The sequence below is a fragment of the Haliotis rubra genome, unplaced genomic scaffold, assembly GCF_003918875.1.
Source record: "Haliotis rubra isolate DU_JTF1 unplaced genomic scaffold, ASM391887v1 Scf435, whole genome shotgun sequence".
Classification (NCBI taxonomy): Eukaryota; Metazoa; Mollusca; class Gastropoda; order Lepetellida; family Haliotidae; genus Haliotis; species Haliotis rubra.
In genome coordinates, this window is record NW_025767119.1 from 760,417 (window position 1) to 773,926 (window position 13,510).

At 39.0% G+C, this 13,510-nt stretch overlaps 1 long non-coding RNA gene across 1 annotated transcript; it reads left to right on the plus strand.

Moving 5' to 3' along the window:
- Positions 1 to 11,587: 11,587 nt before the first annotated feature.
- Positions 11,588 to 13,493, plus strand: LOC124289178. The gene is made up of 3 exons (XR_006901616.1): positions 11,588 to 11,617; positions 12,750 to 12,789; positions 13,402 to 13,493. It is a non-coding gene; the product is annotated as an uncharacterized LOC124289178 (long non-coding RNA).
- Positions 13,494 to 13,510: the final 17 nt, after the last annotated feature.

A 13,510-nucleotide genomic window follows, 5' to 3' on the forward strand; every position in this document is an offset into this window, starting at 1 on the left:
TGAGGATATACCAGGCTTGTTACTTCTTTGTAAAATCATTTGATAGTGTTTCAAAACTCATACTCAAAGTGTTAAAGAAATTCGGTTTTTGGACCAAAAATGACAAAATGGATTAGAATCCTCACCAACAACGTTAACTCATGTGTAATTCAAAACGGACGGGGTTGTCGTCAGGGCGACCCAGTGTCCCCATATCTCTTTCTTTTTGTTGCAGAGGTAATCGGAATTATGATTAGAAATAGTGTCCACATACAAGGAATAGCAATAAATAACAAAGAACATAAACTAGATCAATATGCTGATGACACAGAACTTTCCCTCGATGGACCTGAGAAATGCTTAAAGAGTGCTCTACATAAACTAAACACTTTTCACAAAATTTCTGGACTTCATGTGAATGTTGAGAAGACTAACGCAATATGGCTAGGATCCAAGGCAGACTCGAAGGTAACATTATGTGAAGATAGAAAATTAATTTGGATAAATTTCGAAGTATTGGGAATTATTTTAAATTCAAAGCTGGGCAATCTCTGGGTCATAAATACTAGAAAAAGACTAGCAGCAATAAATAAACTACTGGCAAACTGGAGGAGAAGAAAGCTGACCTTAGTAGGTAAGATTATTGTAATAAAATCATTGATACTATCTACATTAGTTCATATATTCTCATCCTTACCACATCCACCAAAAGAATTTGTAAACAACCTCAATAAGATCCTTTTCAATTCTATTTTGGATGGTAAGCAGGATAAACTCAAGAGAACATCTTTGATAAGAGACTATGAGGATGGAAAATTAAGGATGGTAGACATTAATAACTATATCTCAGCACTAACAATATCATTTCTGCGACGATATACATGTATTAAAAACAGAGAATAGACTCCTGAATTTTCCGTTCTCAAATCTATTCTAAGTAGGTGCTAACTGACAATCCTTTCTGGAAAGATACTTTTTCAGCTTGGAAACACTATTATTTGCAAATTCATGGTACCCCGTACGATATCCAGAATATCCTGAATGAACCTCTATGGCTTAACCATCAGAACAAACCCCAAAAATGTTTTGGGATGTATGTGGTAATGAAGGCTTTGTTTCATTTGATATCATTAAAAAAGCGCACAACATTAAAGGTAGGTTTCTTGACTTTGAAAGTTTAATCAATAATATTTCTGCAGAATGGAGAGGGAAAATAAAAAAATAACAACATACTATTCTACAACCTAAGCTTATCTAAACCTTCAATGGACTTGCTCTCTGAATCTAAAGGATGCAGAATATACTACGACAACCTGCACAAGAATGTCAATCCACCTCATTCTTGTCTAAAATGAGTTTAATAATGTTATGAATTGGAAACTTATAAATACACAAACAAGGAGCTGTACCAAAGACAGTAAATTGTGTGATTTTCAACATAAATTGTTACAAAGAGCAATGTACACAAGAAAAGAACTCTTAAAAATGAAATTAATAAACAAAAATACATGCTGTTTTTGTGAAGTAGCAAATGAAGATATTCATCATGTTTATTATGAATGTACACATGTTAATATTTCTGGAAGCAGGTAGCAGAATTTATGAACAGAAGATGCACTAGCAGATGTGAACTATCAAAGGAGATTGTCTTTTTAGGACTACCCAGATGCTTTGATTATTTTTACAATCAGAATCAAGTGATTTCAGTAATAACAGTATTATTTTGTGTATACAGTGAATATTGAAAAATATATTGCAAATTTTAATCTGAAAGCCAATACTTTCATATGTAGGCCAGCTACCATTAACTGAACTTACGATACATACTTAAAGTATTTTCCTCACTAATATCATTATTGCCAGTATTATTACAACTTGATATTCACTACAATGTGATTTCTACCATGTATTGTGTATAGGTGTTATTGCATTGCCTGTTGTCTTATGAGATGTTTGCTCCTATCTGACCATCTTTTTTTGCACTTGAAAAGTACCATAAATAAATAACCAATACTATATTAACTTTTGAAACCATTGATTATCTATCACTATTACTTGTCATGTGTGATAATTTTTGCAATGTGACTTATCTTCTCTTTGTATCTATACAGTACCATGGATGTAATGGCACAACAGTAGTAATTTTTCTTAGACATTGATATATCACTACCTGACACCTGAATTTTCATTGCTCGTGAACGTCTTCTTCCTCTGTTTGGAAAAGCATTATAAGAGGACTATGTATGAGCACAACTGCAATAATACTGCCTTGTGTGTGTGAGAGACTGAGAGATGTGCGTGTTTGTATCTGAGTGTGCATGCGTGTGTTTGTGTGTGTGGACTTTTGTGTGTGTTGTTGTGTTTGTGTACGCCCATGTGTGTTTGTGTGTGTGATTGGGTGTGAGTGTATCTGACTGCGCATGCGTGTGTGTCTGTGTGGGTGGTTTTGTGTGTTGTGTCTGTGTACGCACGTGCGCGCGCGTGTGTGAGAGTGATTGTGTTTGTATGTGTGCGTGTCTGTGCGTATGTGTGTGTGTGTGATTGCTTGTGCTCGTCCGTGTTGATGTTGGTATTGTGTTGCTAGCCTCGGACAAACAGACACAGCATACTACCTTTGTGCTAACCAATGCACGTTTTATAATCTAACTAGCGCCTGGAAGGGCAACAACTTCTGGTTCAATACAGCCTTGGGATCGACCTTCTTCTCTACTGGCAGGCACTCCACCGGACTAGGGAATAACATATGACCCATGTTTCGTCTCTCTTCCTTTCTATCTAAGAGAAATATTTGTTGATAGCTTGTTTTCTGAAAGTAACACGGTATAAATCAAGAAAAACAACGTACAGTCAATCCTCTATGTATAATTAGGTATTTCCTTAATTCACGAAAGATGTCACTTTAGGTTATTACGAGGCAAGTGTGAAATATTATATATTTATGTGCTCAGGAATACTTATAGATTTCTATTTTATAAGCATGGTCATTGAGTATCATCTCTTTGAATGTTACACAGACACCACAGTCGTCGATGCACCGTGGAAAACTACTCAAATCCAAGTTAAATCCAACTCACTCACTCACTCATTCAGTACTCGCGAAAGCTTTACATTAGTTACACCTAAAACGTTTGCTCCATCAAAGTTCTGGCATTGGCAGTAATTCCGTCATTCTGACTGCTCAAAACGCCCTCTGTTTCCACGCAGTGGGTTCAAATTTACCCACCCGATTCGGGTCCTGCTGATTATTTTGAATATTTTAGGTGCGCACACATGAGCTGCTTCAGAGGTTGGCCAATCAGAATGAAGTATGTCAAATGTCGTCGTTCCATGCAGTGTTTTCAAATTTACCCACCCGATTAGGCATCTGCGAAATATTTTGAGATTTTACGTGCGCACACTGACCTGCTTCGGGGGTTGGGATTTCAGACTCCCAGTTAGAATAATTTATGTCAAATATCGTTGTAGAATAAGCCACAGTGTCCAGTTATCACACCACTTCTATACTGGGCAGGCAATAACAGTGGTAAAGTGGTGTACAACAAGTATATATTAAAATGAAACATTTCAAGTATACTGCTATTTATTAGCAAACAACATGTATACATTCTCTGGTCTAAATCGACACACGTTGACAGCAGTCTCAGTTGACATGGGGTCCTCCATTTAGACAGGACCCATCCTAGCTCTGTTCTTCCCTCTGTGTGTTATGCTGCGTCTCCTCCCCGGTGATGTGCAGGTCTCTTGGCAGGAGGAGGAGTTGTCTGTGACTGGACAGACTCTGACGTCACCCTGACATCGGCGATAAGGAATTCTGGATAACACACTGGTGCAATAACACGCTTGCTACAACAGTATGTTTTTCCTATAATACACAAAAGAAATATTACAGTGCTACAACAATGTATCTCTGTAATATTACACTGCTACAATAATGCATCTCTGCAATAATTCATTCCTACAATAATGTATCGCTGCAATACTACTCAAATACAATACTACACTGCTGCAATAATGGATCTCTGCAATATGATACTGCCACAATAATGTATCTGTGCAATAATTCATTCCTACAATAATGTATCGCTGCAATACTACTCAAATACAATACTACACTGCTGCAATAATGTATCTCTGCAATATGATACTGCCACAATAATTTATCTGTGCAATAATTCATTCCTACAATAATGTATCGCTGCAATACTACTCAAATACAATACTACACTGCTGCAATAATGTATCTCTGCAATATGCTACTGCCACAATAATGTATCTGTGCAAACATTTACTGCTACCATCCTGTATCTCTGCAATACTACTCTACTACAATAATGAATCTCTGCAAAAATTCACTGCTACAATAATGCATCTCTGCAATACTGCACTGATGCAATAATGTATCTCTGCAATACTACACTGCTACAATTATGTATTTCTACAATGCTACACTTCTACAATTATGTACAATGTATATCTGCAATAGTTCACTGCTACAATTATGTATCGCTCCAACATTATTCACTGCTATAATAATGTATCGCTGCAATACTACTCTAATGCAATTATGTATCTCTGCAATGCTACATTATTACAATAACGTATCTCTGCAGTATAATATTGCTTCAATAATGCAGTAATTTCTCCAGTAAATCATTGCTACAATAATGCATCTCTGTAATACTACACTGGTACAATAATGTATCTCTGCAATACTACACTGCTACAATTATGTATTTCTGCAATACTACACTGCTACAATACTGTATCTGTGCAAATATTCACTGCTATAACAATGCATCTCTCCAATACTACACTGCTACAATAGTAAATGTCCGCCATACTACTCTAATAAAATAATGCATATCTGCAAAACTTCATTGCTAGAATAATGCATCTCTGCAATACTGCACTGCTACAATTATGTATCTCTGCAATACTACACTACTACAATTATGTATGTCTGCAATACTACACTGCTACAATAATGTATTTCTACAATATAATACTGCTACAATAATGCAGTAAATTCTGCAGTAAATCATTGCTGCAATAATGTATCTCTGCAACACTACACTCCTTCAATAATGCATCTCTGCAATACTACTCTAATTCAGTAATGTATCTGTGCAATACTACACTGCTACAATTATGTACCTCTGCAACAGCTCACTGCTATAACAATGCATCTCTCCAATACTACACTGCTACAATAGTAAATGTCTGACATACTACTCTAATACAATAATGCATCTCTGCAAAAATTCATTGTTGCAATAATCTATGTCTGCTGTACTAGACTGCTACAATAATGTATCTCTGCAATACTACACTGCTACAATAATGTATCTCTGCAATACTACACTGCTACAATAATGTATCTCTGCAATACTACACTGCTACAATAATGCATCTCTGCAATACTACACTGCTACAATAATGGATCTCTGCCAAAATTAACTGCTGCAATAATACATCTCTGTAGCATACACTGCTGCAGTTATGTATCTCTGCAATAATGTATTGCTATAATAATGTATGGGACCGCTGCATTATTAATGGATGGATCAGCGAGCCCCGATTTATATACAATAGAAGCAGCAGATGAGGCCATAAAAGACTCGACATTTAACCATCTTAATGTCAGCATCACAACTGTTACATAACTACACAATACAACTACAAAAGGCGATATTGTGTAATTTTCAATTGTAACGAGCGAGTCCGTGAGTGAGTGAGTGAGCGAGTTTGGTTTTACGCCGCTTTTGGCGATATTCCAGTAATATCGCGGCGGGGAACACCAGGCATTGGCTGCACACGTTGTGATCATGTGGGGAATCGACGCCGGGTCTTCGGCGTGACGAGCGAGCGCTTTAACCACTAGGCTACCCCATCGCCCCTTTTCAGTTGTAATACATTTAAACGAGGGGACACGATATTTGGACATTAATCAATAGTCAATTATGTTGATCGCAAGAGGTGACTTTACCGGAAACAGCACTCAAACTGTCAAACCCTGACCACTGACGCATGATGCAATCTGCTGGCTGACGCAAAATCCAGGGCCCCGTTTCACAAAGCTATCGTAGCGCTACGACTGTCGTACCTCCTATACTGAAAGTCGAAAGCACTACGACAGTTCTTTGACACGGGACCAATGGGTATTGTCTTCAACGAGGTAATATCAAAACACATAAACTCTCCCAAAAAGAAACACATAGGTGTATTTTCACGAAATTAATCTGCTAACTTTAAAGTCGGAAAACACATGTAATTCTGTATCAGTTGCGGCCAAATGTAAACTTATCAAACATCAAATGTCTGTTAACACGTATAGTTTACAAAGTCCAAAAAGTGAAGGCGTCCGTTCCCAGTTTTGTATTTTCTTAAACATCTGTTGTGGTTACTATGTGCCCCAAAAATTGCTCTTCGCCGTCTTGGAATAGACTGAGTAAGTCTTTGAATTCGAATTCTGGCCCATTCCTCTTGCAATGCCTGCGACAGCTGATCTAACGTGTGCTCGAAGGGTGGAGGTCGGGCGATTTGGAAGTCCAAGGAAGCACTGTAATGTCCTCATTCTGAAGATGCTGAATAGTGGCATGTGTTGTGTGTGTGGCACTATCTTGCTGAAACAACTCCCTCAATGATCGGAACCATGTGAATCCTTAATGTTTCATCTCTGTATTGAATATCAGTTAAACTGCCCTGAAGGGGCACAAGTTAGATTTCTGCATGTAGGATATGGCTCCCCATATCATGACACTACCACGACTATATTGGTCAACCTGGGGGACAGAATTCCGTGCAAAACGTTCATTTCGACGTCAATAGCTCGTAATCTTTCGTCAAGACTTTGAAGCAGAAAGCATGATTTGTCACTGAAATATACACGCTGCAAGTTGTGTAGATTTCAGGATCGAACTTTATTGCACCTCTGGGTCTGGCTCGAAGTCCAGCTTCTCGTAACGATTACAAACGGTTTGAGACGACTGCAGTGGTAATCCGGCCTTATATAGGCAATGTCCCTGTTCACGGTTCCTCAGAACTGGACGTGCACGTTGCGAATCACTTTTTCTCCATGGCATTTTCATGCAAGTTGACACTATCAACCGTAAGCGTGCATTAAAGTTACCGAATTATGCGTTTTTGCGCTGTGCGTTCGTTCCATGTACACAAACCAACATTCTGATGCCGAAATTATAACAATCAAACACTAAGTTTGAAAAATATTTGAAATTTCATCTATCAATATCGCCTTTGCGTTTCTTTGTGGAGAGTGTATATCTGCACCTGTGATCCCGTTAGTAAAATAACCATGGTATTGCTGACTATGCTTGCCATAAGCTACACAATTGTGATCAATCATTTCACTTTCGTGTTGGAACCAGCTCACTCACTTGTTTCAAGATGTAGAGATTTATTGTGTCATGATGCAGATTTACGTCATCCTTACAGTTAGTGAGTGAGTTTATCACGGCGGGGACACGAGAAATGGGCTTCACACATTGTGCCCATGTTGGGACATCCTTACAGTGAGTAAGTGAGGTTTTACGCCGCTTAAAATGAGCAATATTCCAGCAAATTCACGGCAGGGGACACTGCAGACGTGCTGTCAATCATTGTACCCATCTGAGGTAAGTGAGTGAGTTGGGTTTTACGCCGCATTTAGTAATATTTCAGCAATATCAGGGCGGGGAAAACCAGAAACGGCTTCACACATTGTGCCTATGTCGGGACATCCCTACAGTGAGTATGGTTTTACGCCGCTTTTAGCATTATTCCAGCAATATCACTGCAGGGGACACCACAAATTTGCTTCACACAGTGTAACCATATGAGAACATCCTTACAGGTTGAATCCAATCAAGCTTGAAACCTTGAAGGAGGTCCAGTACATGCGGGATCATGGCAAGATTGAATCAAGTGAAAGTGACTGGAGATCAACTTGTAGTTTGTTGCCAAAGCCTGATGGAGACTGGACACCGGAATGTCTCGCAAGTAGGTCGCTAGTTTAGATTTATCAATCAAATGCCACATAATCACTTTCAATTAATTCACAATCACATAAACAAAAGTTGATTCACCTTGATATTTCCTAATATATGTATAACAGAAAACAAACTGTATATGTTTCCTTGGGTACATCTTGGACGGAAGTAGATTGGTGGTCAAGCTCGCCGACATCTTGTGCACATATTGATCAACGTATCCGATTTGCGTGAATCGATATTGTTGATCACTGTATTGTCCGGTCCAGACTCGATTATTTACAGACCGCCGCCATATAGCTGGAATATTGCTGAGTGCGGCGTTAAACAACAAACCAGCCATCCAACGACAAGGAGTATTTGCAAAAACATTCACCTACTTTTGTATTATTTTTACATATCTGTTACGTCAGGTTCCTTCATTTGACATTTATCTCAGTGTGGTGAGTCAGTCTGCTTAACGCTAATCACCAATCTCTGCTCCAACCTGAAATGTATATAATACAGGTACCAGACAAGCAACTGCAAACATAACCTTGAAACTAAAATACCTTTACACTGACACGCTGAGGACAACTGCTTCTATGACGATCAGTGTCTTCTTTCACCCTGTTTATAAAGCGTGTACAAGCAATCACATGCTGGTAAAACCCATTCCTCGGGAATCCAGTGATAAGCTGAAATCCGAGAAGACGTGTAACTGCAGGTTAGATAATAGTTAGCGATGTACTCCACCAGACGAGGTAGGGTTCGAGTTCAGACGCTATTTACTGACACATTTCAAGCATGAATGCTCCTCAGAGGCCGTTGTCAAAATAAAACATTAAAATCAAAGTTGATTGTGCGAGGGAATTGAGTTGACGCCAGTTTGGGATATACTGCGTGTTAGATAATAACAGCAAGACAGTGTCTGCAACTAACAGCTTTTTACAGCAGCCAGGCGATACCGTATTCTACCCAAGGAACCGTATGCGTTCAAACTGAATTGCGTTAGTATATGTAAACAGTAACAATTTCCAAAGATATAACAATTCATGAACACTTATAGATAGTTAAAAGACACTTTATAATTAGTTCATTTGTAGACAGTTCAATTAACTTGGCAAAAAGACTATTGATGGTAACATCACTGGTATCACGATCATATTTTATTGGCTGATATTATTTCCCAAAATGTTTATAATAGCATATCGTGCCACATACGATAACATTACCCCTGATAATCCGGGTTATAATTGGTCTTCAGTAATCCATGCTTGTCGTAAGAGGCGACTAACGGGATCAGGTGGTCAGGCTCGCTAACATGATTTGGCACATGTCATCGGTTCCCAATCGCGTAGATCGATACTCATGATGTTGACTTTTTTAACAGTTCATACATTTGTATAATAGTTTGACGACTTTGATGGTCAATTAATTTTTTTCTTTGCGTTATTTTCTTTTAGTTCTCCTTCCACTAGGGCATTTGCATTGATACGTCAACTTGGCGAGCCGGAATTATATTAATTAATATTGTTTAAATTTGGATGTTGTTCCTTCATTTACCGGTGTTCCTATATGTTACTATGCCGTCTATAGATGCTGTGTATATATCTGATGTGTTTATCTGAACTGTTCATTGATATGTATATGGTGCTTGAGTTTCTTATAGGTCGCTTGGCAGCACATTGTATGTTTTACAGATTGAATATATTTGCTGTCACCTTTGTATGTGTGACACAATACTAATATGCTCTCCCCAAAAAGAAACGCATATAGGAATTTCAACTGTATTTTTATGTTTATTTTGAAACATCTTGTAGACTTTATGAGTCAATGAAATATAGCGAAATTGCACACTGGGAATGCAGACATATCCGTCTTTTGCACCAACTCGAGGAAAGTCAGTTTGAGTGTCACATGGAGACGTGTGGTGGCGCTGAAGTCAATACCTCGTGTGACCACAGTGGGCATCCAGAACTGCACGGCATCGCCTTCATCGAACGAATAAGTCTCAGAATCTCGTGTTGCCCAATCGCAGCCCACTCCGCCTGTAGTGCCTGTGCGAGTTGCTGAAGTGTCTGGGGCTGAGGGTTACGGCGTCACACCCGTCTGTCCAGGGCATCCCACAGATGTTCGATCGGGTTTAAATTAAATTAAACCCGGTGATCTTGAGGGCCAGGGGAGCACATTGATGTTGTGGTTCTGGAGGAAGTCTCGAGTGTGACGTGCTGTGTGGGGCCTGGCATTGTCCTGTTGAAACAACTCCCTCTGGCGATCAATGATTGGGAACCGTACCGTTGATCATCACCAAATCACTTCTCCTACGGCAGGTTATATCCTCCCACATCATAACACTGTTCCGGCCGAATCTGTCCACCTGGGGAACGCAAGCGTCGGCGAAACGTTCACGTCGACGTCTGTACACCCGCATTCTTCCATCGCGTCGTTCCAATAGAAATCGTGATTCATCATTGAACCAGATTCTACGCCAATTCGGTAGGTTTTTGGCTTCAAGCAAACCAATGGCGATATGACGGTTGGCTTCACTCAGGCGTGGCATTTTGCGTTCGTCAACAATATTCCAAATACAGTGAATAATCGACAGACAGCGATCAACCTTTTATACCCATCATTGAGACTATCTGATCCCCAACTTTCACGTGCATTGCATGTGAATTGTGTATTCTGTGACACTACACGCAGAAATTGAAAATCATGCTGTTAAATTTTGTATTTTACGGATAGTGCGTTTTGTTGTGATGTTTCAAATCATAAACACCATAGGACTCATAAACAGAGCAAAACCTTTTGTAAAATGAGTCACGTTTTAATTCATTGCTACATGCAATTGCTATTTTCATTATACGTTTCTTTTTTGGGAGAGTATATATAATGATCTTCTTTCCCTCCTTCTGTTTCTTCTACTTCTTCTTTATCTTCTGATTCTTCTCCTTCTGCTTCTCGAGATTTTGCCTAGTGGGACCATAAAGCAACGTGGTTGCCATTTTCGCCTGGAAACAACGCCTGACACGAGTAGAACGCCACATGATGTCCCACATTTGACGAGGCTCTCACCCGGCCCGGATGGTGTGTTCGGTTGAATTGGTCTTGGCATGTGACTAACTGTACCTGAAATGTATGAGTATAGACAGCGTTTAAAATTCCTGCCTGCCCGACTGTTCGGAACGGTCTATTTTCATCTCGGACGGTCAACTTTCAAAAGTAGCCTGTCCGGTGGTCTGGTAGATGTGTCTACCCTTAACAGTTAATATTTCATAATATCAGACAGGTTCTCTCGTCGTCGGTTTGAGGTGTTTAAAGCATCATGATAATTATGTTAAAGTATTTACGATTGGACACTTAATTTTACAATAACCAATCACAACACATGTACTTTCTGTTTACCTAAACTCGGTGCATTGCCTGTTAATGCTGTGTTGTTCATTGCGATGCCTACAAACAGTAAAGTATTCAGAAACCTTTTTTTTCTTTCTTTTTTTTTTGTTGTTGTTGAAGATCGGACAGGCACGTTTGTATCCGGACGTAATTTTTTTAAATTACCAGTCCGGCTGTCTGGCTTGGAATTTTGGGAGTTTTAAACACTGGTATAAACCAGCGACGGCCCTGCTATGCTGAATTACAGCAGGAACCTGACTGCGAGCACACAGCGGGTGAGTACTGCTGATACTTTTAGTGCTGATTCACTGCTACATGTTTGGACAAGAAGTCAGCTACATGTTAAACGATGCATGTGTATTCATTCATGTCTTTGACATTGTGTCTACATGTATCTTGATACATAATTCAACTTATTGTGACTTAAATCAGCGAAATTCTAGCAAATGTCTAGTAGCATTATCAAAATACTGTTTGGCCTGTGGGCGAGACTATTTTCAGATGCAAGTATCATGGCACATAATTCAACATATTTTGCCTTCATTCAACAAATATAGTGTGAAAATCTTGAACAGACAATCAAGAGATTGGCATGATGTACATCGATTTACGCAGCTGGGATACTATGGCATGCATCTATTTGTCAGCGGACCTGACTACGCGACCCCGTTAGTCGCCAAGCATGGGGTTACTGAAGACCAATTGTAGACTGGCCCTTTTACAGGAGTTCTTGTTCCGAGTTTCGTAACGGATACCATGCATGCCCAAAATGGTAAACAATCGAGCACTGACGTTTTCAAATAAATCCGTTGTCCTGTAAAAGAATGCTTTACGATATGCTGAATCGTATCATGATACCTGAAGACACAAGGAAATGAAATGGGTGAATTGTTGTAAGTTTTAGGAAATATTGTTTTCATTTTGCATTCTTAGTATGTATCATGAAGATGGCATATGGCATTTTGTGAAATCCCTTGTCAGAGACTGGTACGACGCGGAGGATTTCTGGACAATGGGGTTCTAGAATTGCATTGTGATGTGCTGACGGTATTTTATCGCCGTGCTTCGTATTGTAAATATGATAGTATAACATGTCTCTGTTTTTGGTGTCTATTATTGAAATAAATATATAATTCCATGTAGGGATTCACAATTATTAAATATGCCTCGTCCTGTAAACACAAACTCATAGAGTGAGTGAGGTAATATTTAACGTCACATCGGCAATATTTCAGCCATATCGTGACGAACAAACTCATAGAAGCAGAAGGACCTGAAAAGTGTGTTGAATAAAATATATGTTTAGAGAGATGAAGAACAACCGAACAACAGACCAACAGTGTCTATTATTTCGACATTGGACAGGGATGTACACAATGCCTTGATACTATTTTCTGTTCATTACAGACTGTGCAAAGGGCAAAACACTTCGCAATGGCTGACAAAGGTATTTGTTTACTATTATAAAATGTGTTCAAGTTCAGAAAACTGCTTTGGAGCTGCAAACGCGCTTGTGTGGAACTGTGTCAAACTAAAATATATTCTCACCATTCTTTTAATATTGTACAACACACAATGAAATGCTTACCTTTTACGGAAATAGTGATGAGTTCTACTCGCAGAGCGGACATGGTTATCTTCTTCACAAACAATTGGTGTCATGTCAGATTTTCAGTGATGTTATTCCTGTTAGGACTTTAAGGACATACGGAATCTGTTTTGGCGCACGTTAGACACGGATAAAAATATATTGTTCTAGGGCGTTGATATTTTAAACTGAGCTGATTGATCAGATAGTTAGGACTCGGGTGGTTCCTTGTCATTAGCTTAGCATGTGGCCAGAACTGAGTAAAATGAGAGTATTACAGTCATGTCAATAAATCTTAGGTTGTGATCATACCCATGAGCACAATAATAAGCAAGCTGAAAATCAGTACTTGCAAACTAGTATTAGATCTTACCACTTTCTAATGACAGTTGGTTAAAAAATAAAGAGTGAATATCATGTGATATAACTGTTTGAAAGAGTGTGTGAGATCACAATTATTCTCCTTCACAGGAAATCATATCCGTTTTCTGGACAGGGAAATTCGAATGGGGCTTGTTGGAAAGACTGGAGTAGGTAAAAGTGAAACAGGGAATACAATATGTATTACAAAGATATTCGA